The 26,629-nt window shown below is 44.3% G+C and overlaps 1 protein-coding gene and 1 pseudogene across 4 annotated transcripts in view; both read right to left on the minus strand.

Annotated features, from left to right (window-relative positions):
- The window catches only part of LOC124613090 (peptidoglycan-recognition protein LA-like), a 525,675-nt gene that overhangs the window by 384,918 nt on the left and 114,128 nt on the right, over positions 1 to 26,629 (minus strand). The window lies entirely within an intron of this gene.
- Positions 2,683 to 2,800, minus strand: LOC124614364 (annotated as a pseudogene).

Raw genomic sequence — 26,629 nt, forward strand, 5'->3', positions numbered from 1 at the left:
GCTGAGTGGTCAGCGCGGCAGAATGTCAGTCCTAAGGGCCTGGGTTCGATTCCCGGCTAGGTCGGAGATTTTTCCGCTCAGGGACTGGGTGTTGTGATATCCTAATCATCATCATTTCATCCCCATCGACGCGCAAGTCAAATAGAAAGACTTGCACCCGGCGAACGGTCTAGGCACTAGTCACCCGACATTTATATTTACATTTATCGCATAATAGCCATTCTGGGCCTGCCCTCTGGTTCCCACATGTGTTCGTATCTACATTGTCTACTGATTTCATTCTTGAAATTCAACTTTGGAGAATCTTGGTGTGTTCTGGTGTGAGTGTGTATGACTATAGTGTGATGCATTTTTACTTTCCCTCCGAGGAGATTAGGGTCCTTCATTTCCTTTGTTTAATCGGTTTCAGAATTCTTCTTTGTCTTTTGCTACTTAAATATTTTTTGGTTAGATTGTAGCCTACGTAAAATTAACTTATGTAATGAAAAGTTTAATATCATTACTGCTGTATTATGCATAGGAAATGTAATGAATAGCTTTCCTTAATTTGTCGAAGTCATTCTACTCATACTTTTGCTCAAGATTTCAACGTAAATTTTTCTTTTGTCCCCTTTTTATGATTTCTTACATCAGAATTTGTTGTCTGGTCCTTCCTATTTGTACGTAACACCCTGCAAAATTCGAATCGGTGAAAGGTTGCGGGATAATGTAATGTTTCTTGTTTATTTTTGGTTTTCAAGGAAAGCGAAGTTCTCGATAGTCGATATGTTACGCCACAGAGATTCTGAGTACAGACACTGTGGTCACTGGTTGTCAGTAGCGCTGTCGTTGCAGTAAGCGTTCTAAGAGAAGCTCACGCTGGGTGTTGGATAGGCCACTGAGCGGATGGATATGGTTTCCAGAGTACTGATAGAGAAAGATACAGAGAAGGATGAATTGTGAATTATGATTTTGTAAAGACCAATTGGACAGGTTAAGGTTTTTTGGATAAAGTTTGCTGCATTGCTCGCTTGCGCGTAATTGTGGTGTGTTTGAAAACCGGCAAGTTCTCGTGGAATTTTTTGTTTATTAGTTTCGATTAGCTTGTTCATTGATCAGACGAGAGCAGGGAAAGTTATCAGTTCACATGGCTTGCTTTCAGAGGCTTTATATTTACCACTGCTTACCATTTTTATAATTTCATGGAAGGGAAAGATTTCTTATAAAAGATAATTTTTGTAATGATGATTGTGATAGTCAGACAATGAGTTTCAATTTTTGCAATACAGTTTTTTCCAATCATTTAGTAAGTTCAGATTTCACCACCATCTCCTCACGAAAGAATTTCATATTTCCTGATTATGTATGTCAGCGCATTTTACTCTGCAGAACACAGTGGCTAAAACTGAGACATGGTCTCTTTACTGTAGTTGCACATTCTAACATCTCACATCCACTAGGATTTTCTTTTATTTAGCTTGCTTGGTACTGCGCTGCATATTTTGTTTTTCCGTTGCCACAGGCAAATTCGTAGGGGCCAATTACATTACCGTCAGTACGATAAGATCATTTACAGTTAGCTTTGCTTTTCAGAATCTATAGTCAGTTTACGTAAAGTTTATTTCAGATTCCATTTCGTATTTAGACTGCACTGTTACATAAAAGAACCTATTATTCAGAGTTTGGAATATTATTCAATCGGATGGTGTACGTAAATTATCAGATCATTTTTGTACAAACGTTGTGGCTATTTATTCTTTCAAAATTCAATTGGTAATTTTATATAGCATTTTTATTCTGTTAGCTTGTCACGTATTGTGACGTCATGGATTGTAGCACTGTTCACCACCGCACAATAGAATTTAGTAGTACAGCTTATTTAGTTTACGGTTTTGGCTTTCTAGATGTTTTGGTTGGAGTTAATTAAACTATAGTTATAAAATTTTAGTTTTGGCGATTCATTTATTAGGCAGCGTTTCCATAACCACCCTACTTGCATTATCCAGGATTACAACACAGATATACGAGTTATAAAGAACAGCAGCCCATTTCGGTTCAGTTCAGTTTCAGTTCACAAGATTAAACATTAGAAAAGTTATGAAACATAACACTACGCACTACAAGCATCAATTATACTCACCTACACTCTACAAACACACATTCGACACAACTCTCCCCACTGTACAGTGAAGCGCCAAAGAAACTGGTATAGGCGTGCGTATTCAAATACAGATATGTATATAGGCAGAATACGGCGCTGCACTCGGCAACGCCTATATAAGACAAAAAGTGTCTGGCGCAATCGGTTGCTGCTGCTAGAATGGCAAGTTACGACGATAGAAGTGAGCCTGAACGTGCTGTTATAGTTGGTGCACGAGCGATGGGACACAGCATCTCCGAGGTAGCGATGAAGTGGAGATTTTCCCGTACGACCATTTCACGAGTGTACCGTGAATATCAGGAATCCGGTAAAACTTCAGATCTCCGACATTGCTCTCCACCCGAACAGGCCATGAAGGCCAAACGGTACCGACCGGCCGCCATGTCATCCTCAGCCTACAGGCGTCACTGGATGCGGATATGGTGAGGCATGTGGTCAGCACACTGCTCTTCCGGCCGTATGTCAGTTTACGAGACCGGAGCTGCTACTTCTCAATCAAGTAGCTCCTCAGTTTGCCTCACAAGGGCTGAGAGCACTCCGCTTGCCAAGAGCGCTGGGTACACCAGATGGTAACCCATCCAAGTGCTAGCCCAGCCCGACAGCGCTTAACTTTGGTGATCTGACGGGAACCGGTGTTACCACAGCGGCAAGGCCGTTAGCACCGACATCGCTGCGGCCGGAAAAAGATCGTACAAGAACGAGACCAACGACGACTGAAGAGAATCGTTCAAGGTGACAGAAGTGCAACTCTTCCGCAAATTGCTGCAGTTTTTAGTGCTGAGCCATTAACAAGCGTCAGCGTTCGAACCATTAAACGAAACATCATCGATATGGGCTTTCGGAAGGCCCATTCTTGTACCCTTGATGACTGCACGACGCCTCGCCTGGACCCTTCAACAACGACATTGGATTGTTGATGACTGGAAACATGTTGCCTGGTCGGACGAGTCTCGTTTCAAATTGTATCGCGTGGATGGACGTGCGCGGGTATGGAGACAACCTCATGAATCCATGGACCCTGCATGTCAGTAGGGGACTGCTCAAGCTGGTGGAGGCTCTGTAATGGTTTGGGGCGTGTGCAGTTGGAGTGACATGGGACCCCTGATGCGTCTAGATACGACTTTGCCAGGTGACACGTACGTAAACATCCTGTCTGATCACCTGCATCCATTGTCCGCCCCCGGTAGCTGAGTGGTCAGCGTGACAGACTGTCAATCCAAAGGGCCCGGGTTCGATTCCCGGCTGGGTCGGAGATTTTCTCCGCTCAGCGACTGGGTATTGTGTTGTCCTAATCATCATCATTTCATCCCCATCGACGCGCAGGTCGCCGAAGTGGCGTCAAATCGAAAGACCTGCACCAGGCGAACGGTCTACCCGACGGGAGGCCCTAGCCACACGACATTTCATTTCATACCTGCATCCATTCGTGTCCATTGTGCATTCCGGCAATTCCAGGAGGACAATGCGGCACCCCACATGTCTAGAACTGCTACAGAGTGGCTCCAGGAACACTCTTCTGAGTTAAAACACTTCCGTTGGCCCCCAAACTCCCCTGACATCAACATTATTGGGCATATCCGGGACGCCTTGCAACGTGCTGTTCAGAAGAGATTTCCACCCCCTCGTACTCTTACAGATTTATGGACCGATCTGCAGGATTCATGGTGTCATTTTCCCTCCAGCTCTACCTCAAACATTAGTCGAATCCATCCCATCTCGAGTTGCGGCAGTTGTGCGTGCTCGCGGGGGCCATACACGATATTAGGCAGGTGTACCAGTTTTTTTTGGCTCTTCAATGTACATCACAGCCAACAACAGTATAAGAAATGTATTTTGTATTTGTAATTCTGTCAGGCACGCCACAGGACCTGGTAGAGCAGTTGAACGGAATTGATAGCATCTTCAAAAGAGATTACGCTGAGGCGACAAAAGTCGTGGGATAGCGATATGCACGTATGCAGATGGCTGCAGCATAGCGTACACAAGGTATAGATGTGCGGTGCATTGGCGGATCTGTCATCTGTATCCAGGTGATTCTTGTGAAAAGATTCCCGAAGTAAATATGGCCGCACGACGGGAACTAACAGACTTTGGACGCAGTATGACATTTGGAGCTAGACTCATGGGACACTCCATTTCGGAAATCATTAGGGAATTCCATATTCCGAGATCCACAGTGTCAAGAGTGTGCCGAGAATACATTTCAGGCATTATTTTTCACCACGGATCACGCAGTGACCCACGGCATTCACTTAACAACCGAGCGCAGCGGAGTTTGCGTACAGTTGTCTGTGCTAAAAGACAAGCAACATTTTGTGAAATAACCACAGAAATCACTTTGGGACGTATGACGAATGAATCCGTTTGAATAATGCGGCGAAATCTGGCATTAATGGGTTATGGCAGCAGACGACCGACGCGAGTGCCTCTACCTCTGCTGAGCTCGTGATCACGTCGGTTGCGCTCTAGATTACTGGGAAACCGTGGTCTGGTCAGATGAATCCCGATTGCAGCTGATAAGAGCTGATGGTAGGATTCGAGAGTGGTGCAGACTCCACCACACCCAAGTTTGTCAATAAGGCGTTGTATAAACTGGTGGTGGCTCTATAATAGTGTAGGCTGTGGGTGCATGGAATGGACTGATTCTCTGGTCCAAGTGAACCGATCGTTGACAAGAAACGGTTAAGGGACATCCACTAAGTACTTGAGGCTTTCTTTTCAAAATTAGGATTCCCTGTCCCTGGCCGGCCGGAGTGGCCGTGCGGTTCTAGGCGCTACAGTCTGGAGCCGAGCGACCGCTACGGTCGCAGGTTCGAATCCTGCTTCGGGCATGGATGTGTGTGATGTCCTTAGGTTAGTTAGGTTTAATTAGTTCTAAGTTTTAGGTGACTGATGACCTCAGAAGTTAAGTCGCATAGTGCTCAGAGTCATTTGAACCATTTGAACCCTGTCCCTGAGTAGCGAAATACCAAAATAGAATTTTCGGTCATGGATGCAGACCAGCGGGAAGAGAGAGACAGGGATTCAATAAAATTAAATAAAAGAGTATTTGGTCATTTATTTCACCATAAATTTATAATGTAGCAACAGTTATTAACCATTTAAAACAACAGAAAAACTTATTTAATAACAGAAGTCAGAAACATTCTTATTTAAGTAATATATTTTATTCGCCCCTCTTTAAAATAAAATACATTATTTGTCTCTAAAAAAAGTTGTCAAACTGAGTCATGATTCATGAATGACCGAAAAGGCTGGAAAAGTAGGTAAATGAAATTACTCAAATCGGGACACTAAGTGAAAATAATCATGTAACCGCCGTGACTGTCACATTAAGCAAAACCGATCAAACCCGGAGAGTGAGTGAAAACATTCATGGGCCGAAGAGGCTAGTCATTCCATGTTTCAGTTGACTGTAGAGACCCACCGAACTAAAGAACCACCGACTAGCCAATCGCTTGTTAAAATCCGTCGGTTATACCAAGGCTCATTGTGTCTCATACACTCAGTGGCCCAACGACTCTTTTGGCAACCCGTCTTCGTGTAGAAATGTACTAAACTCCTTGGCGACAAACAAATCCGATCTCGACTTTTCAGGCTTTCCCTACAGATCTGTTGCAAATATACTTCTCGGACTGGTCGCCGGATAACAGTGTACAAGCCCCACATTTCATCGGCACAACAGTTGCGACATCTTAAGGTGGTGGTACTTCCTGTCAGTATCGCTGCATGACGCCACTGGTGATAAGTGAGAGGCGGCGACGAAATTTATCAGGCCAGGAGCAGGAATTACGCGCATGCGAGGGGAGGCGCTGGTAGTTGGGTGGAAACGGCGCTTATAGTTCACCCTTCTCCCCCCCCCCTCCCCCCCCCCCCCCCCCGCACACGCACACACACCAGAAGCCTAGAGGGTGGTTTTCCGCACATTCGCTGACTGTGCTGCAGAGCGCTCCTGTGGTTAAAAGCTAAATTAAATGTCTGCAGTGCGCTGCGTCGAGTCAAACATCGAAGTATTCTGTTTCTCCCGTTTAAATTTAATGATAGCCAGTGCTGGATTCCAGGCAGTACCTAGTTGAAATCCCACATCTCTGTTGATAAGATTGTCCGCTGCACAGATTCGATTGGCCTCCTTGAATACATAATCCCAGAATGATAACGCTGAAGATAAAACTTCAGTCCTCTCGTAAAACATGCGATGTCTTGTATTCAGGCAATGCTTCGCTGCCTCTGAGTATTATGTTGACCCAGGCGGGTATGGCGATAGTGTTCAGAATGGTTCAAATAGCTCTGAGCACTATGGGACTTAACGTGTGACATCATCAGTCCCCTAGAACTTAGAACTATTTAAACCTAACTAACCTAAGGACATCACACACAATCATGCCCGAGGCAGGATTCGAACCTGCGACCGTAGCGGTCGCGCGGTTCCAGACTGAAGCGCCTAGAACCGCTCGGCCACACCGGCCGGCGATAGTGTTCAACACAACGTTCTTGCACGGTGCGACTTGTCTGTCCAATATAAGATTACTCACACCAGAATGGGGTCTTATAAACGCCACGTTTTGTAAGGCCAAGCCCGCATCTCGTGGTCGTGCGGTAGCGGTCTCGCTTCCCACGCCCGGGTTCCCGGGTTCGATTCCCGGCGGGGTCAGGGATTTTCTTTGCCTCGTGATGGCTGGGTGTTGTGTGCTGTCCTTAGGTTAGTTAGGTTTAAGTAGTTCTAAGTTCTAGGGGATTGATGACCTCAGCAGTTAAGCCCCATAGTGCTCAGAGCCATTTGAACCATTTTGAACACCTTTGGGATGAGCTAAAGAGTGTTCTAAGTAGATCTCAAGCCATCATAAAGGGGAAGGTTGAACACAACCAGTATTAACACTTTGCCGTCCGCACGTCTCGTACAAATAGATTCGCTTGACGCCGGCAGCGCTAATTCGGATTACTTGGCTTGTCGCCGGCCGTTCTTGACATTACCAGGAGATTATAAGTTGTTTAGTGTTACTAATCTCATCGTTAGTTCTCTTAAGTTCTCAACCCTGTTCCCCTACTTTCATGAAATTTCGAAGATATACATATGTAAATAAACACAAAATTTGTTTGTTTCAAATATTTGTTTATTTAAACTTTTTGGAAAAATAATCAGTTGCGAATTGCACTTTGAAAAGCTGGTCGGCATTGACCGGTTTATTTTTGCTGTCGAAAAAATGTAAAAATGATAATATTTGTCTGAATCGGTTGCGGGACTTCGTTTTGCGAAATATCAGTGTGTTTATGAACGGATTCGTTGACCAATAATCGTCGATTCTTGCTTTTTCTACAATTCCCACAAGGATAGCAAGCCCAAACCTTTTTCTAAGTTCGGGACTCGTGAAATCGACAAATCTGGCAATATTTTTTTCCAGTTTTCTTCTATTGCAATTTTGACTGTAGGACTTGTTCGTTTCGTCGCTAATATATTCAAATAGATCGTTCGCAATGTATAATTCGACGATATCTTCGGCGCTCTGTGTATCTTTAAGACATATGTTTGGACCCGGAAATCCTTCAGATGTATTATTGGTCCTCGGTAAATCAAAGTCTGACCACTGTGCACTGTCTTATTCGCCTGATTCATTGAATCAGTAGGCAACCGTAGCGTTCGCCGAATACTTCTTGGTCGTATTTCACTATCTACCGACGACTCAGCTTCACTTTCATTTTTTCGATATCCAATGTCTTCTTCCCAATCGGCCAAGTCGTGCGGCACGTCAAAGACGTCCGCGCATTCATCGTAAATAATCGTATCGTCTCTTTCGTCTGCCATGATGAAAGGGCACAAGTACTTGTAAAAAATTGTTGACGCGTGTAACTTATTGTTACCTAAACAAAACACCAACAGAATGCAAAAGATACTAAAATGCCTTCGCCGGCCACTGCGTGATACTATGCTCACGACACCACTGTGGTGTCGCCGGCCATTGACTGCTACTCGTATTTCGCGCTCGACACCACTGTGCTGTCGCCGGACGGCAGAGTGTTAATGTCCACCAATAGATGTCGGGATACTTTTGTCTCTGAGCACTATGGGACTTAACTACTGAGGTCATCAGTCCCTTAGAACTTAGAACTACTTAAACCTAACTAACCTAAGGACATCACACACATCCATGCCCGAGGCAGGATTCGAACCTGCGACTGTAGCGGTCTCGCGGTTCCAGACTGAAGCGCCTAGAACCGGTCGGCCACATCGGCCGGCGATCTCTCACCAATTGAAAACGTCTGGCCAATGGTGACCGAGCAACTGGCTCGTCACAATACACCAGTCACTACTCTTGATGAACTGTGGTATCGTGTTGAAGCTGCATGGGCAGCTGTACCTGTAAGCGCCATCCAGGTCCTGTTTGACTCAGTGCCCAGGCGTACCAAGGCCGTTATTACGGCCAGAGATGGTTGTTCTGGGTACTGATTTCTCAGGATCTATGCACACAAACTGCGTGAAAATGTAATCACATGTCAGTTCTAGTATAATATATTTGTCCAATGAATTACCGTTTATCACCTGCATTTCTTCTTGGTGTAGTAATTTTAATGGCCAGTAGTGTAGTTCTCCGTCTACACTGGCTCAGGTAGCGGAAGCTTAATAGTAACCTCCCAGTAGTTCAATGATGTTTGAATGAGAATACTGTCAGATGCCTTTAATTCAGCTGCTAGAGAGAGTAAGTTGCTCAAAACAAAGTGTTCACAAAATTCTGTTACGTTATTTAAAATACGTGTATAGATATGGTGGACGTTTCCTACGGATGAGAAGAGATGAGCGCCAGGGCGCAGAGTTATACGGACGGCCGCTGTCAGCTACGGTTATCTGTTCGCTTGGGGCGACGTCAGCGGATGGCCGAGTTCCTGCTTGCTGGTACCCGCGGGAGCGCACCCAACACCCGTCGCCGCAGCTGAGCCCATGCGCCGTGACCTCGCGGGTGCCTGCAGTTAACCCGTGGCACTCAGCCAAACACGGCTACGCCCCAGCCTGCTTCGCCTTCACTGCGAGATAGCTGCAACCGCGTCTACGTCTCTACTCTGAAGAATTGTACTTCTGGTACCTCTGCCAAAGCCGGCCCCTTGTGACCGAGCGGTTCTAGGCGCTTCAGTCTGGAAGCGCGCTACTGCTGCGGGTATGGATGCGTGTGATGTCCTTAGGTTAGTTAGGTTTAAGAAGTTCTAAGTCTTGGGGACTGATGACCTTAGATGTTAAGTCCCATAGTGCTCAGAGCCATTTGAACCTCTGCCAAATCTCCCCGTTCCTGGGTTCTTCGAATGAATCTCTCTCTCACATCTGCTTCTGTTCCAAATACTTTTGTGTGCTCTTTCCACGTCAGTTTCCTTCGGACTGCTACTCGTACAGGTCTTACTCTTTCCAGGTCTTGTCAAGAACGTAATCGATTTGAAAGGGGTTTTGCTGCTTGTTTATGAGCACTCCGTTAGATTTATTTACTTTAAAGACTTTAAGGACAGGCGAAATACCCTCAGACATCAAGAAGAATATGATGATTCCAATCCCAAAGAAAACAGGTGTTGACAGATGTGAAAATTACCGAACTGTCAATCAGTTTAATAAGCCACGGCTGCAAAATACTAACGCGTTTCTTTACAGACGAATGGAAAATCTGGTAGAAGCTGACCTCGGGGAAGATCAGTTTGGATTCCGTAAAAATGTTGGAACACGTGAGGCAATACTGACCCTACGACCTTTCTTAGAGAATAGGTTAAGGAAAGGCAAGCCTACATTTCTAACATTTGTAGACTTAGAGAAAGCGTTTGACAATGTTGATTGGAATACTCTCTTTCATATTCTGAAGGTGGCAGGGGTAAAATACAGGGAGCGAAAGGCTATTTACAATTTGTACTGAAACAAGATGGCAGTTATAAGAGTCGAGGGACATGAAAGGGAAGCAGTGGTTGGGAAGGGAGTGAGACAGGGTTGTAGCCTCTCCCCGATGTTATTCAATCTGTATATTGAGCAAGCAGTAAAGGAAACAAAAGAAAAATTCGGAGTAGGTATTAAAATCCATGGAGTAGAAATAAAAACTTTGAGGTTCGCCGATGACATTGTAAGAACTTGGAAGAGCAGTTGAGCGGAATGGAAAGTGTCTTGAAAGGAGGATATAAGATGAACATCAACAAAAGCAAAACGAGGATAATGGAATATAGTTAAATTAAGTCTGGTGATGCTGAGGGAATTAGATTAGGAAATGAGACACTTAAAGTAGTAAAGGAGTTTTGCTATTTGGGGAGCAAAATAACTGATGATGGTGCAAATAGAGAGGATATAAAATGTAGACTGGCAATGGCAAGGAAAGCGTTCCTGAAGAAGAGAAATTTGTTAACATCGAGTATAGATTTAAATGTCAGGAAGTCGTTTCTGAAAGTATTTGTATGGAGTGTAGCCATGTATGGAAGTGAAACATGGACGATAAATAGTTTAGACAAGAAGAGAATAGAAGCTTTCGAAATGTGGTGCTGCAGGAGGATGCTGTAGATCAGATGGGTAGATCACATAACTAATGAGGAGGTATTAAATAGAATTGGGGAGAAGAGGAGTTTGTGGCACAACTTGACTAGAAGAAGGGACCGGTTGGTAGGACATGTTCTGAGGCATCATGGGATCACAAATTTAGCATTGGAGAGCAGTGTGGAGGGTAAAAATCGTAGAGGGAGACCAAGAGATGAATACACTAAGCAGATTCAGAAGGATGTAGGTTGCAGTAAGTACTGGGAGATGAAGAAGCTTGCACAGGATAGAGTAGCATGGAGAGTTGCATCAAACCAGTCTCAGGACTGAAGACCACAACAACAACAAGGGTTTAAAGCCAGCGCCTTGTGAGTTAACGATCATTGCACTCTCATTTAAGTATATGGCCGAAAGAGTCATATTTCAGGAATTGTGAAACGAACCCTATCGTCCAGGTCCGTGTGCCACAAAGAGCGCAGATTCGCCACGAGATGGGGAAATTCACAGGCGTCTATTGTCGTTGAATGAGCCCCAAGCGCTGTAGTGTGCGAGTGAGACAGACGAGAACCTACATCACAGGGAAACTGCACTGTCCGCTTTCGCGTCTGCACCAACACTGTCTCTCTGCCCGATCCCGGCTGCGTTTCCCGCGCGCCGACAATCCTCGCTCATCTGACTAGGGCAGTTCCCTTTCCTGAAACCGTCCATCGATCGTTAAGATCGGCCAAACCATTCAGATGTTAGCATTCAGGTCTTTGTTACAAAAGTAGTTGATTTCACTCTGACAGTAAATCCTAAACTATTAAAGATATGATCAATATTCTAGTTTTATTGGGATCAACATGAAAATTTATGGAGGATGGCAGATTAAAATTTCTGTGGCTTCATTCCCTGCATTACTACAGAATTTATGGCCGATCTTAGGTCCGCCATATTTAACACTGCTATGTCTCTCCGGCCACAAATTAAGTACTGTTACGACAGCCAAGTTGGGAATCATATCAACAGCTAGGAAGTGAATCATTTTATTCTGTTATCGTTTTCGATCGACAAGATCGTTCTCAAGTTACAATCCTCAGCTCGGCGGTTTTATGTATTGATCATGTATTGCTATTTGTTCGCAAATTCCTGAACAAATTCTCAGGGTGGTGCATGGAGCGGAGGAAGCCCAGTTTACCCGCAAGTGACGTCGAAATAACGTGTATCTGTCCTCCACCGAGTTTTCCGGAGGTAAGGACCCTCGGGAATGGCGACATACTCCGAAATAAGGAGTCAGATATTTGTAACAAGCAAGAATACAAATGTAATTGCTGTCCATTTGACCTGCAGAAGTTTAAGCTTTATTATTTTTAGGTCCCTGTCTAAACACACTCTCGGATATCACCATACATTCGAAAAAAAACAGCCAATTTTTTGTGAGAAGCAAGAGTACAATTGTCATTACTGCTCGTTTCATTCACAACAATTCAATCTTTCGTTTTTTAATCAGACTGATGTCACAGAATAGACTAAACTCGCTCCCAAGAGAGACCGCTCTTACATGTAAATAACATCGAATACTGCACAAAATATCTCTATTACATTAACAAGAAAGTCCCAAAATTCTTAAAACACGAGAGGCAAAAAAAATTAGAAACTAACAGAACACCAACCTACTTCTTTCGACTTCGTAACGCCGCATCTCTAACCACCACAGCATGGTGAACACACAATTTTCAACAACGATATGGTTCATCTTAGGATCTCCTGAAGGCTTTTACCGCTATGTATCATTAAGTGAAATTTACTCATAACAAATCGTACCGAGACTGACGTGTTTGTGATAAATCTCCGGTACACTGTTGCCTTGAAACGGTACACCGTCATAATATGAAAGTTATAATACAAAAGTAAAGAAATATAATGACAACCAATGTGGCGTATCCAGAGTTCTTCATTTGTCGACTGCTATTGAGTTTCGTGGTAGTGTCGAGTTATATGGAAGACACGTCATTTTGACTTCACTTCCACGTAAGCCAGGAGTGGCGCCCTATGTAGGCAGCAGCCGGACATAAAACACGAGCGAGACGAAGTCGACCGACTTGCGCTGATCGAGAACCAGAAGGTCCTTGTTCAGGACGCTGAGAACAATTAGTGCCACGATTTCGATAATTACGGTTCTGCACCAAGTTCAAAAAATGGAAGGTCTATCATGCTTCTAGCCCTTTTTAGGAATGTTAGGCATGAACAGAAGTACACGTTGAACGTTTTTAGCTGATGTCATTTAAGAGCTTAATTTGAAAAGCCAGCACCTGTAAATGCAGTTAAGTCTCGAAAACGCAGGAAGTGGACAAATGTGTGACTACTGTGTACGGACGCAGGAGGAGCTGGCCACTGTTCGCGAACAGCTAAACGTGTTGATGGCCGCGGTCAGCCGTCTTCAGGCTGCTGCCTCGGAGTGTAGCGGCAGTGGGGAGTCTGGTGCGCCGCATGGTACACCCCAGGTGTTACATGCTTCACTCACTGTCCCTGCTGTCGAGACATCTTCGCGGATACCGGGCGCGGCTGGGCCACCCTCTCCCCAAGGAGAGTGGCGGGTTCAGCGGCGTTCGCGGCGCACGAGGCGGAGGGTAAATGTGGAGGCTGGCCGTGTGGCATCGCCTGTGAGTTGAAATGTGGCCGCTCCTTCAGCAAGGTCCGAGCAGGCACACGGGGGGAGGGGTTTATTAGTTATTGGGAGCTCCAACGTTAGGCGGGTGATGGAGTCCCTTAGGGAAATAGCGGAAAGGTCGGGGAAGAAGGCCAGTGTTCACTCTGTCTGCTTGCCGGGGGTTCTCATCCGAGATGTGGAGGAGGCCCTGCCGGCGGCGATAGAGAGCACTGGGTGCACCCGACTGCAAATTGTTGCTCATGTCAGCACCAATGACTCTTGCCGTCTGGGTTGAGAGGTCATCCTCAGTTCGTACAGGCGGTTGACGGAATTGGTGAAGGCGGAAAGCCTCGCTCGCGAGGTGGAATCAGAGCTAACTATTTGTAGTATCGTTCCCAGAACCGGTCGCGGTCCTCTGGTTTGGAGCCGAGTGGAAGGCTTAAACCAGAGGCTCAGAGATCTGGGGTGCAAATTTCTCGACCTCCGCTATCGGGTGGAGAAATGTAGGGTCCCCCTCAATAGGTCAGGCGTGCACTACACGCCGGAAGCGGCTACAAGGGTAGCGGAGTACGTGTGGAATGCACATGGGGGTTTTTTAGGTTAGAGAATTCCCTCCCTAGGCCCGACAAGACGCCTCCTGAGACGCGGCAAGGTAGGTGTAGGCAAAATGCAACAGCGAATAACAATATTAATGTGCTGATAGTAAACTGCAGGAGCGTCTATAGAAAGGTCCCAGAACTGCTCTCATTAATAAACGGTCACAACGCCCATATAGTACTAGGGACAGAAAGTTGGCTGAAACCAGACGTAAACAGTAATGAAATCCTAAACTCAGATTGGAATGTATACCACAGAGACAGGCTGGACAGTGAAGGGGGAGGCGCGTTTATAGCGATAAGAAGTGCACTAGTATCGAAGGAAATTGACGGAGATCCGAAATGTGAAATAATTTGGGTGAAGGTCACGGTTAAAGCAGGCTCAGACATGGTAATTGGATGTCTCTATAGGCCCCCTGGCTCAGTAGCTGTTGTGGCTGAGCATCTGAAGGATAATTTGGAAAATATTTCGAGTAGATTTCCCCACCATGTTATAGTTCTGGGTGGAGATTTTAATTTGCCGGATATAGACTGGGAGACTCAAACGTTCATAACGGGTGGCAGGGACAAAGAATCCAATGAAATTTTTTAAAGTGCTTTATCTGAAAACTACCTTGAGCAGTTAAACAGAGAACCGACTCGTGGCGATAACATATTAGACCTTCTGGTGACAAACAGACCCGAACTATTTGAAACAGTTTACGCAGAACAGGGAATCAGCGATCATAAAGCGGTTACCGCACCGATGATTTCAGCCGTAAACAGAAATATTAAAAAAGGTAGGAAGATTTTTCTGTTTAGCAAAAGTGACAAAAAGCAGATTACAGAGTACCTGACGGCTCAACACAAAAGTTTTGTATCAAGTACAGATAGTGTTGAGGATAAGTGGACAAGGTTCAAAACCATCGTACAATATACGTTAAATGAGTATGTCTGAAGCAAGATCGTAAGAGACGGAAAAGAACCATCGTGGTACAACAACCGAGTTAGAAAAAATGGTTCAAATGGCTCTGAGCACTATGGGACTCAACTGCTGAGGTCATTAGTCCCCTAGAACTTAGAACTAGTTAAACCTAACTAACCTAAGGACATCACAAACATCCATGCCCGAGGCAGGATTCGAACCTGCGACCGTAGCGGTCTTGCGGTTCCAGACTGCAGCGCCTTTAACCGCACGGCCACTTCGGCCGACCCGAGTTAGAAAACTGCTGCGAAAGCAAATGGAACTTCACAGCAAACATAAACATAGCCAAAGCCTTGCAGATAAACAAAAATTACGCGAAGTGAAATGTCGTGTGAGGAGGACTATGGGATAGGCGTTCAATGAATTCGGAAGTAAAGTTCTATGTACTGACTTGGCAGAAAATCCTAAGAAATTTTGGTCTTATGTCAAAGCGGTAGGTGGATCAAAACAAATGCCCAGACACTCTGTGACCAAAATGGTACTGAAACAGAGGATGACAGACTAAAGGCCGAAATACTAAATGTCTCTTACCAAAGCTGTTTCACAGAGGAAGACTGCACTGTAGTTCCTTCTCTAGATTGTCGCACAGATGACAAAATGGTAGATATCGAAATAGACGACAGAGGGATAGAGAAACAATTAAAATCGCTCAAAAGAGGAAAGGCCGCTGGACCTGATGGGATACCAGTTAGATTTTACACAGAGTACGCGAAGGAACTTGCCCCCCATCTTGCAGCGGTGTACCGTAGGTCTCTAGAAGAGCGTAGCGTTCCAAAGGATTGGAAAAGGGCACAGGTCATCCCCGTTTTCAAGAACGGACGTCGAACAGATGTGCAGAACTATAGACCTATATCTCTAACGTCGATCAGTTGTAGAATTTTGGAACACGTATTATGTTCGAGTATAATGACTTTTCTGAAGACTAGAAATCCACTCTGTAGGAATCAGCAGGGGTTTCGAAAAAGACGGTGGTGTGAAACCCAGCTCGCGCTATTCGTCCACGAGATTCAGAGGGCCATAGACACGGTAGATGCCGTGTTTCTTGACTTCCCCAAGGCGTTCGATACAGTTCCCCACAGTCGTTTAATGAACAAAGTAAGAGCATATGGACTATCAGACCAATTGTGTGATTGGATTGAAGAGTTCCTAGATAACAGAACGCAGCACGTCACTCAATGGAGATAAGTCTTCCGAAGTAAGAGTGATTTCAGGTGTGCCGCAGGGGAGTGTCATAGGACCATTGCTATTCACAATATACATAAATGACCTTGTGAATGACATTGGAAGTTCATTGAGGCTTTTTTCAGATGATGCTGTGGTGTATCGAGAGGTTGTAACAATGGAAAATTGTACTGAAATGCAGGAGGATTGACGCGCGGTGCAGGGAATGGCAATTGAATCTCAATGTAGACAAGTGTAATGTGCTGCGAATACATAGATAGATAGATCCCTTATCATTTAGCTAAAAAATAGCAGGTCAGCAACTGGAGGCAGTTAATTCCATAAATTATCTGGGAGTACGCATTAGGAGTCATTTAAAATGGAATGATCATATAAAATTGACCGTCGGTAAAGCAGATGCCAGACTGAGATTTATTGGAAGAATCCTAAGGAAATGCAATCCGAAAAGAAAGGAAGTAGGTTACAGTACGCTTGTTCGCCCACTGCTTGAATACTGCTCAGAAGTGTGGGATCCGTACCAGATAGCGTTGATAGAAGAGATAGAGAAGATCCAATGGAGAGCACCGCGCTTCGTTACAGGATCATTTAGTAATCGCGAAAGCGTTACGGAGATGATAGATAAACTCCAGTGGAAGACTCTGCAGGAGAGACGCTCAGTAGCTCGGTACGGGCTTTTGTCAAAGTTTCGAGATCTTCACCGAAGAGCCAAGCAGTATATTGCTCCCTCCTACGTATATCTTGCGAAGAGACCATGAGGATAAAATCAGAGAGATTTGAGCCCACACAGAAGCATACCGACAATCCTTCTTTCCACGAACAATACGAGACTGGAATAGAAGGGAGAACCGATAGAGGTACTCAGGGTACCCTCCGCCACACACCGTCAGGTGGCTTGCGGAGTATGGATGTAGATGTAGATGGTTCAAATGGCTCTGAGCACTATGGGACTTGACTTCTGAGGTCATCAGTCCCCTATAACTTAGAACTACTTAAACCTAACTAACCTAAGGACATGACACACACCCATGCCCGAGGCAGGATTGGAACCTGCGACGTAGCGGTCGCGCGGTTCCAGACTGTAGCGCCTAGAACCGCTCGGCCACCCCGGCCGCCAGGAAGGGGACACTTTCTAGAAATTGATGAGACACGTATCTACCTTACTAAACAGTTCTCAATTGTACTTAGATATCAGAAATGTCGAAGAGTGAGATGTACAGATTACCTGTGAAGTACTTACGTAACTACATAACCACACCCGGACAGTGATGTTACTGATAGAGTATCTTCTTATCTTTTGAATAATCAGTACTACGGTTTTGTTATTTTTTATACACATGTCTGGAGTACACGCTCCCGTGCTTAGAAAGTGAGTTGGTGTGAGATCGTGTAGTGGTGAAGATTGTGACACCCGTAATTAGACTTGAAGGTTAGACATTACTATTAACGACACAAGTTACATGTGCTTCTTACTCTCCTGTAACAACACAGTACACTGAGGTAACGTATACAGAAGACGGTAGTATTGCTTATACAAGGTATAAAAGGGCAGTGTTCGGCGGAGCTGCCAGGAGATTCATGTTGAAAGGTTCCGACGTGATTATGGCCACACGACGGGAATCAAGAGATTTTAAACGCGGCACGTTAGTTGGAGCTAGACGCATGGGAAAAATGGTTCAAATGGCTCTGAGTACTATGGGACTTGACTTCTGAGGTCACCAGTCCACTAGAACTTAGAACTACTTAAACCTAACTAACCAAAGGACGTGACACACATCAATGCCGGAGACAAGGTTCGAACCTGCGACCGTAGCGGTCGCGCGATTCCAGACTGAAGCACCTAGAACCGCTCAGCCACCACGGCCGGCACGCATGGGACATTCCATTTTGGAATTATTAGGGAATTCAATATTCCGAGATCGACAGTGTCAAGAGTGTGCTGAGAATAGCAGTCTTCAGGCATTATCTCTGATCAGCGGCAACGCAGTGGCCGACGGCATTCACTTAACGACCGACAACAGCTGCGTTTGCGTAGAGTTGTCAGTGCTAGCAGACAAGTTGCGCCGTGCGAAATAACCGCAAAATCAATGTGGAACGTACGATGAACGTATCCGTTAAAACAGCCCGGCGAAATGTGGCGTTAATGGCCTATGGCAGCAGACGACCGACGCGAGTGCTTTTGCTGCAGCGCCTGTCCTGGGCTCATAACCGTATCGGGTGGATCCTAGACGACTGGAAAACAGTGGCGCGGTCGGATTAGTCCCTATTTCAGTTAGTAAGAGCAGATGGAAGGGTTCAGTACGGCGTAGACCACACGAAGCCATGGACCCAAGCTGCCAACAAAGCACTCTGCAAGTTGGCAGTGGCTCCACAATGGTGGGGGCTGTGTTTACATGGAATGGACTGACGCCTCTGGTCCAATTAAATTGATCATTGACTGTAAATGGTTATGTTCGTCTACGTGAAGACCATTTACACCCATTCATGGACTTCAGGTTCCCAAACAACGATGCCAAGTCACCGGGCCATAGCTGTTCGCGATTGGTTTTGAAGAACATGGTGGACAACTCAAGGGGGGATGACTTTTCCAGCCAGATCGCCCGACACGAATCCCATCGAACATTTATGGGACATAATCGAGAGTTCAGTTCGTGCACAAAATCCTGCACCGGCAACACTTTCGCAATAACGGACCGCTATAGAGGCATGGCATGGCTCAGTATTTGTGCAAGGGACTTCCAATGGCTTCGGGAGGACGACGGTTCAATCCCGCGTCCGGCCATCCTGATTTAGGTTTTCCGTGATTTCTCTAAATCGCTCCAGGCAAATGCCGGGATGGTTCCTTTCAAAGGGCACGGCCGACTTCCTTCCCTGTCCTTACCTAATCCGATGAGACCGATGACCTCGCTGTCTGGTCTTCCCCAAAACAACCAACCAACCAACTTCCAATGACTTGTTGAATCCGTGGCGCGCCTGGCAAGAGAAGGCCCGACACGATATTAGGTATCTCATGACTTTTGACACCTTAGAGTATATTTTTTAAACGTTCTATAAATGACGGCAAAACGTAATTTTAAAGACGGTCAGCAAATATTAGTCGCCAGTAGTATCAATATACGGCGGCACCATCGTGATCTGTCCAGTTACATCAGCTTGGAGGCAGCGCTGCTGCATCCTGCAGCTATGAAGCAATGTCGCGGGTCTGCAGGCAAACAAGAGCTTCCGCTGCAATATCCGCCGCGATATACGTACGCCGTTCCACCCTACAGTGGCCCGCGATAAAAAGTCCCGGTAATCGCCGGCCGCCGTGTCGTGGCGAAACTGCGATCCGTCACTTCCCAAGGGGAATAACCAGCGTACGGAACAGAGGCAGACCTTCTGTCTCTCTCTCAAACTCCATAACTTTCGTTGAGCCAGAACCCTCAAATCTCGTCCAGGACCAAATACTTACGAGAGATCACACTCATGGTTGTCAGCAACAGCTTTACCCAAAGAGACGAGGGGCAATGCAGAACTGTAAAAACTGCGTTGTTTAGTATACAGTGTGATTCAAAAATAATTTTACAAATTCAGGGGACAGATTCCTTATACTAAAAGGAAAAAAAGTTGTATCTACATACACAACTCTACCCTGCAATTCACATCCAAGTGACTGGCAGAGGGTACTCAGAATAGGAACGGCAGTTATCGCTAAAACGACCGCTTTTCGATTATATCGTGTTGCTCCACGCTAACCTATCCACTCAAAATGACCCGTTTCTAAAATAACGAACTTTTATTTTTTTTTTTTTCCTGTGTTAAAAGTAGAAATCGGACAAAATTGAAACATTTTGATTCTCCCCGTAATCGGGGATCATTACACTATTTGCGCAAGACGAATGCTCAGTGCCAAAGACTAAAAATAGAGTTTGAAGGATTGTTTTTTCCGTGTTAAGCAGGGAAACATATTATGTAGACACAGACAGAAGATCAGCTGCTTTCTATTCTTGTTGTATACTGTAAATGAACTGTTACCATAATCTCCTTCCTCTTTTTTTATTTGATATAAATGGCAGAAGGGAAAGCAGAAAGGTGGAAGGAGTACATAGAGGGTCTATTCAAGGGCGATGTACTTGAGGACAATAGTATGGAAATGGAATAGGATGTAGATGAAGATGAAATGGGCGATACGATACTGCGTGAAGAGTTTGACAGAGCACTGAAAGACCTGAGTCGAAACAAGGCCCCGGGAGTAGACAACATTCCATTAGAACTACTGGCAGCCTTGGGAGAGCCAGTCCTAACAAAACTCTACTATCTGGTGAGCAAGATGGATGAGACAGGAGAAATACCATCAGACTTCAAGAAGAATATAATAATTCCAATCCCAAAGAAAGCAGGTGTTGACAGATGTGAAAATTGCCGAAATGTCAGTTTAATAAGTCACAGCTGCAAAATACTAACGCAAATTCTTTACAGACGAATGGAAAAACTGGTAGAAGCCGACCTCGGGGAAGATCAGTTTGGATTCCGTAGAAATATTGGAACACGTGAGGCAACACTGACCCTACGACATATCTTAGAAGAAAGATTAAGGAAAGGCAAACCTACGTTTCTAGCATTTGTAGCCTTAGAGAAAGCTTTTGACAATGTTGATTTTAATACTCTCTTTCAAATTCTGAAGGTGGTAGGAGTAAAATACAGGGAGCGAAAGGCTATTTACAATTTGTACAGAAGCCAGATGGCAGTTATAAGAGTCGAGGGACATGAAAGGGAAGCAGTGGTTGGGAAGGGAGTGAGACAGGGTTGTAGCCTCTCCCCGATGTTATTCAATCTGTATATTGAGCAAGCAGTAAAGGAAACAAAAGAAAAATTCGGAATAGGTATTAAAATCCATGGAGAAGAAATAAAAACTTTCAGATTCGCCGATGACATTGTAATTCTCTCAGAGACAGCAAAGGACCTGGAAGAGCAGTTGAACGGAATGGAAAGTGTCTTGAAGAAAGGATATAAGATGAACATCAACAAAATCAAAACTAGGATAATGGAATGTAGTCGAATTAAATAGGATAATGCTGAGGGAATTAGATTAGGAAATGAGACACTTAAAGTAGTAAAGGAGTTTTGCTATTTTGGGAGCAAAATATCTGATGATGGTCGAAGTAGAGAAGATATAAAATGTAGACTGGCAATGGCAAGGAAAGCGTTTCTGTTAAAGAGAAATTTTTAACATTGAGTATAGATTTAACTGTCAGGAAGTCGTTTCTTAAAGTATTTGTATGGGGTGTAGCCATGTATGGAAGTGAAACATGGACGATAAATAGTTTAGACAAGAAGAGAATAGAAGCTTTCGAAATGTGGTGCTACAGAAGAATGCTGAAGATTAGATGGGTAGATCACATAACTAATGAGAAGGTATTGAATAGAATTGGGGAGAAGAGGAGCTTGTGGCACAACTTGACTAGAAGAAGGGATCGGTTGGTAGGACACGTTCTGATACATCGAGGGATCACCAATTTAGTATTGGAGGGCAGCGTGGAGGGTAAAAATCGTAGAGGGAGACCAAGAGATAAATACACTAAGCAGATTCAGAAGGATGTTGGTTGCAGTAGGTACTGGGAGATGTAGAAGCTTGCACAAGATAGAGTAGCATGGAGAGCTGCATCAAACCAGTCTCAGGACTGAAGCCCACTAAAACAACAACAAATGGCAAACAGATATTTAATCTTTTAAACCATATGAAACATTGCACTTCATTGCTAAGTCACTTGGTAAAAATACTTCCAGACTTAGGCTGGTGCGATTCTGCAGTACAACGTATGTCTGGTGACCACTGCGAGAAACTACCGTGTGAACAGGCGGGCGCATGTCTTGAACATCGCACGTACACGCGGACCTTAAACCATGACGCATGGCAACAGGGACATTATTGTCTCAGTTACGCTGTACCAGTTCTTATGCAGTGGTTTGTTGTGCGTTTCTGTCGGCATTATTTTTAAAATAGCACTGATCGCTTTTCCCATTTTCTGTAGCAACGCGATATTTCAAACCAATGGAAATTTTACGAATAAAAATTACTCCTTTTTAAAAAAGTTTTATTCAAATCGAAAAGTTTTAACCCTGCTGCTATAGCTAATTGATATTTAGGTTTTTTTACTCAGTTATAAGTGAAAAATAAGGCACACCTGTTACAGCCGAGACCAAACAAATATCAAAATTAACGGTTATTTAGAAATAAAATTCCGGTATCGGCTTTAATCGATCGAATTTTCCCATTCCTGACTCAGGACCAGATTCAGACTATTTCCCGATCGTTCCACTCTCGTATAGTACGTAGGAAAAATGAACATCTACATTTTTGCTAGTGCCCACAAGGTTGTTGTAGCAAGACTGAATACCGTAACATCCAAACCCAGCACAAGTAAACACAAAATACATCTATTTAAAAAAGCAGATAAAAATTCGCTTGATGTCTTCCTAAGATACAATCTCCCCTCCTTTCAATCTGACAATGTAAGCGTAGACCAGATATGGTTTAGATTCAAGGAAATAGTATCGAATTTAGCGCTTTCAGTAGTTTCCGCAACGAAACTGTGTCCCAAAATCTGGTAGAAAAATCAAAGAGATTCTGGTCGTTCGTAAAGTACACCAGCGGCTAGACACAATCAATAACTTCACTGCGCGATAACAATCGTGATGATACAGATGACGACGCCACTAAAGCAGAGTTACTAAACTCGGTTTCCCGAAATGCCTTCACAAAAGAAGACGAAGTAAATATTCCAGAACTCGAATCAAGAACAAATGCCAATATGAGTAACTTAGAAGTAGATCTCCTCGGTGTAGCAAACCAGCTTAAATCATTTAATTAAGTCAAGGCCACCAGTCCATATTGTACACTAGTAAAGTTCCTTTCAGAGAATGCTGATACAATAGCTTCATACTTAGCAATCATATACAACGGCTCGCTCGTAGAAAGATCCGTACCCAAAGACTGGAAAGTTGCACAAGTTGCACCAATATCCAAGAGAGGAAATAGGAGTAATCTGCTGAATTACAGATCCGTATCACTAACGTCGATTTGCAGTAGGATTTTGGAACATATATTGCGTTCAAACATTATGAATTACCTCAAAGGAAGCGGTTTATTGACAAACAGCCGGCACGTGTTCTGAAAACATCGCTCTCGTGAAACGGAACTGCCTCTTTATTCTCACGAAATAATGAATGCTATCGACATGGGATGTCAAATTGATTCCATATTTTTAGATTTCCAGAAAGCTTTAGACACTGTGCCTCAAACACACTTCTAATGAGATTACTTGCCTGTAGTATCGTCACAAGTGTGTGACTGGATTCAAGTTTTGGTCACATTTTGGTCACAGTTCGTGATAACTGACGGAAAGGTATCGAGTAAAACAGAAGCTACATCTGACGTTTGGTAAGAAAGTGTTACAGGCCATCTGCTGTTCCTTATCTAAATAAGCCATTTAGGAGACAGTCTGTGTCACCCTCTTAAATTATTTGCAGATGATGCTGCCATTTACCATTTCCATCAGTTGATCAAAACAAATTGCAAAAAGATTTAGTCAAGATATCTGTATGGTGCGAAAACTGGCAATTGACTCTAAATGATGAAAACTGTGAAGTCATCCATGTCAGTAGTAAAAGGAAACCGCCAAATTTCGGTTACGCAATAAGTCATATAGATCTAAAGTATAGAATTTCAAATAAATAGTTGGCGATTACAGTTACAAATAACTTAACCTGGGATGATCACGTAGGTAATTTTGTAAGAAAAACAAATCAAAGACTGCTATTTATTGGCAGAACACTTAGAAAATACAACAAGTCTATTAAACTGACTGCTTAAGCGCTTGTCCGCCCTCTTCTGGAGTATTGCTGTGCGGTATGGGATCCGCATCAGATAGGACAGACGGAGGATATCGAAATCGAAAAAGTTCAGAAATGGGAAGCTCGTTTTGTGTTATCATGAAATAGGGGAGACTGTACCACGGATACGATACAGGAACTGAAGTGTCAATCATTAAAGCAAAGACGTTTTTCGTTGCGGCAGGACCTTCTCAAGAAACTTCAATCACCAGCTTTCTCTTAAAAGTGTGAAAGTATTTTTTTGGCATCCACCTACCTAGGGAGAAATGATCATCACAATAACGTAAGAGAAATCAGAGCTCGAACGGAAAGATGTAAGTCATCGTTTTTCCCGCGCGCAGTTAGAAAGTGGAACGGTAGAGATATAGCTTGAAGGTGGCTCGATGAACCCGCTGCCGGGCACTTAATTATGAATTGCAGAGTTATTATGTACATGTAGATGTAGGTATTATTTTTTCGTATGTAGGTGGCAGTAAACAAAATGTTTTCCCATTCGGAGGAGAAAGCTGGTGATTGCAATGTTGTGAAAAGGTTTCGCCGCAACGAGGAACGCCTTTCTTTCAATGATTGCCACCCCAACGTGCGTACCAATCTCTAACATTTTCTCCCCTGCTTCGTGATAATACAAAACGTGCTGCCCTTCTTTGAACTTTTGCGATTGTATTTGAGGATGTCTTCCTCTTCATTCCACGCATGCAAAATATTCGTCGAATCATGGACTGTCGCACCCTTTCAAATGGTTTCTCGGGCCTTCATGAGACGTCGATGAAAAGTTTCTGCATCCGGCTTGTCTGCTGCATAAACCACTTGTTTAAGGTGCTTCCCCACATTAACAGCGGCAGGCCTTGGACGAGCTCTCTGTCTTCGGTCGGGAAACGCCGTCTAATACTCCGTGCAGGCTCGCGTCCACTACCGTCCGTGCGGCCTTAACATAAACGTCGAGTCTGAAATGAATATCCTGCCATGGTTAACCGGGACACTTCCAGTCAACTCACTGCAGGACCAACTGCACAATTACATAACTGAAACGTCGAAGACGGACTAACGACAAATGCAAACCAATCTTCTTTGAATCAGTGCACTGAAGATGTTGCGTTGTACCTGGAAAGCCGTTCAACGTAAACTTTAATTAAGAACTCTAAAACGAAGGAGTTTATTTTCGTGTATGGCACCCGTCCCCAAAGTTTACGTACACATGTTTGAATAACGATAACAGAGTTACTAGCTTGGATGTGTGCCAGCCACAAGAACTAAATTTTGTGGGAAACATAAAATAGTGAAAAAGGGTAAAACAAGGCACTCCTCGATCATGAAGCACGAGTTTATTTCGTTCGTGACTCGATCTGCTTTTCATGTTGTTGAACTCACTGGTGTTGCGCGCAATAAAGGAAGGCAGGGAAAAAGCAGGTCTTTTGTGCCTTTTCTTCGACATATTTGACAGTCACACGTCAACATTCAAAATATTATTTGAAGGTCTCACAATAGTCGGATTTTAATGTATTGTATATCAAAATGTTCGGGAAAGTCCAAAGTACAATATGCAGTAGAAAACAGAAAATGTCAAATTTCGACGAATTTCACGTACAATGTCCCCTTAACGCCCCATGTTGGCCGTTCTACCTTTCTCACAAATTGCAGCTCTAATCGTTTACATACCCGTCGATGGTGCGTACGTGTACGAAGTAACGTTGTCGTCCACCATGTCTTCTGGGTGCTTCACTTTTTATGTCAGGCTGTGTATATATTCCGCGATCCATCCTGCGGTGCGTGGGAACAGTTGCCGGTAAGCCACCCACAAACTCTGGTTACTGTGATTTCCACATCATAGTCATCACGCGAGATGTCCATGGGACGTTGCCAGATAGTTCTTGCGAAGTAAGCTCTCCAATTTTTACAGTAATCCTCTCCATGAGGGTCAGCAGCTCTCGCCTAGCACCTGTCATTGGAATCAGCAGAGTATTTTCGACACCTTCTCGTATTTACTAACAGGCGAGCCACTTATAAAACGCATGCTGCTCCTCTTTCGATCAGTATTTCCACCAATACTGTGCATCTTCAGCTTCCTGCAGCGTAATGATTAATCTTTACGTTTGTGACACGCAGCCACGCAAATTCCACTCACACCGAAAACAGCCGGAATGTGTTGCAGCACACCCGAAACCAAATCGTCTATTAATCTTATCTTGTAGGCGCCTCAGTCTGAGGAGAATGACTCCACAGTCAGTCGAACAAATGTTGTACAAGTCACTTCTTTCGTGGACTGATCACACACTCTTAACCCCTTGGCATACTTTGACGAATCCGACTCGTTGAAACAAATGCGCACCAAACGTAAATATAACGAGTCTCACTCATGGGAAAGGAAGACGGACCAAACTTTTTTTTTAAGTGTCGGGTAGGGCTCTATTCAGTGCGTGCATTAACCAAAACACAATACACAGTAAAAAAAGGAAACATCTTAGACGCGTTCAGTAAGTACTGCAGCACATTTTTTTTCTGAAAGCAGGTTGGTTCTATTCTGGAAACTAATACACCATATTATTCCCCACTCTTTTGGTTTTAAACCCTATTTTTCAACATAATCCCAGTTCATTGCGACGGACTTACGCCACATTACTGTGAGGGCCTGTATGCCCGCATGGTACATCTCTACTGGTCGACTTCGGGGTTAACGTCATGCTGCATCAATAGCCTCCCCATCATACAGCTACTGCCTCCCATGGAGTGCACCCTTCACTCTTTACGGTCTTCTGTTACCAGGCGGCGA

The sequence above is a fragment of the Schistocerca americana genome, chromosome 4 (assembly GCF_021461395.2).
Source record: "Schistocerca americana isolate TAMUIC-IGC-003095 chromosome 4, iqSchAmer2.1, whole genome shotgun sequence".
NCBI classification, from domain to species: Eukaryota; Metazoa; Arthropoda; class Insecta; order Orthoptera; family Acrididae; genus Schistocerca; species Schistocerca americana.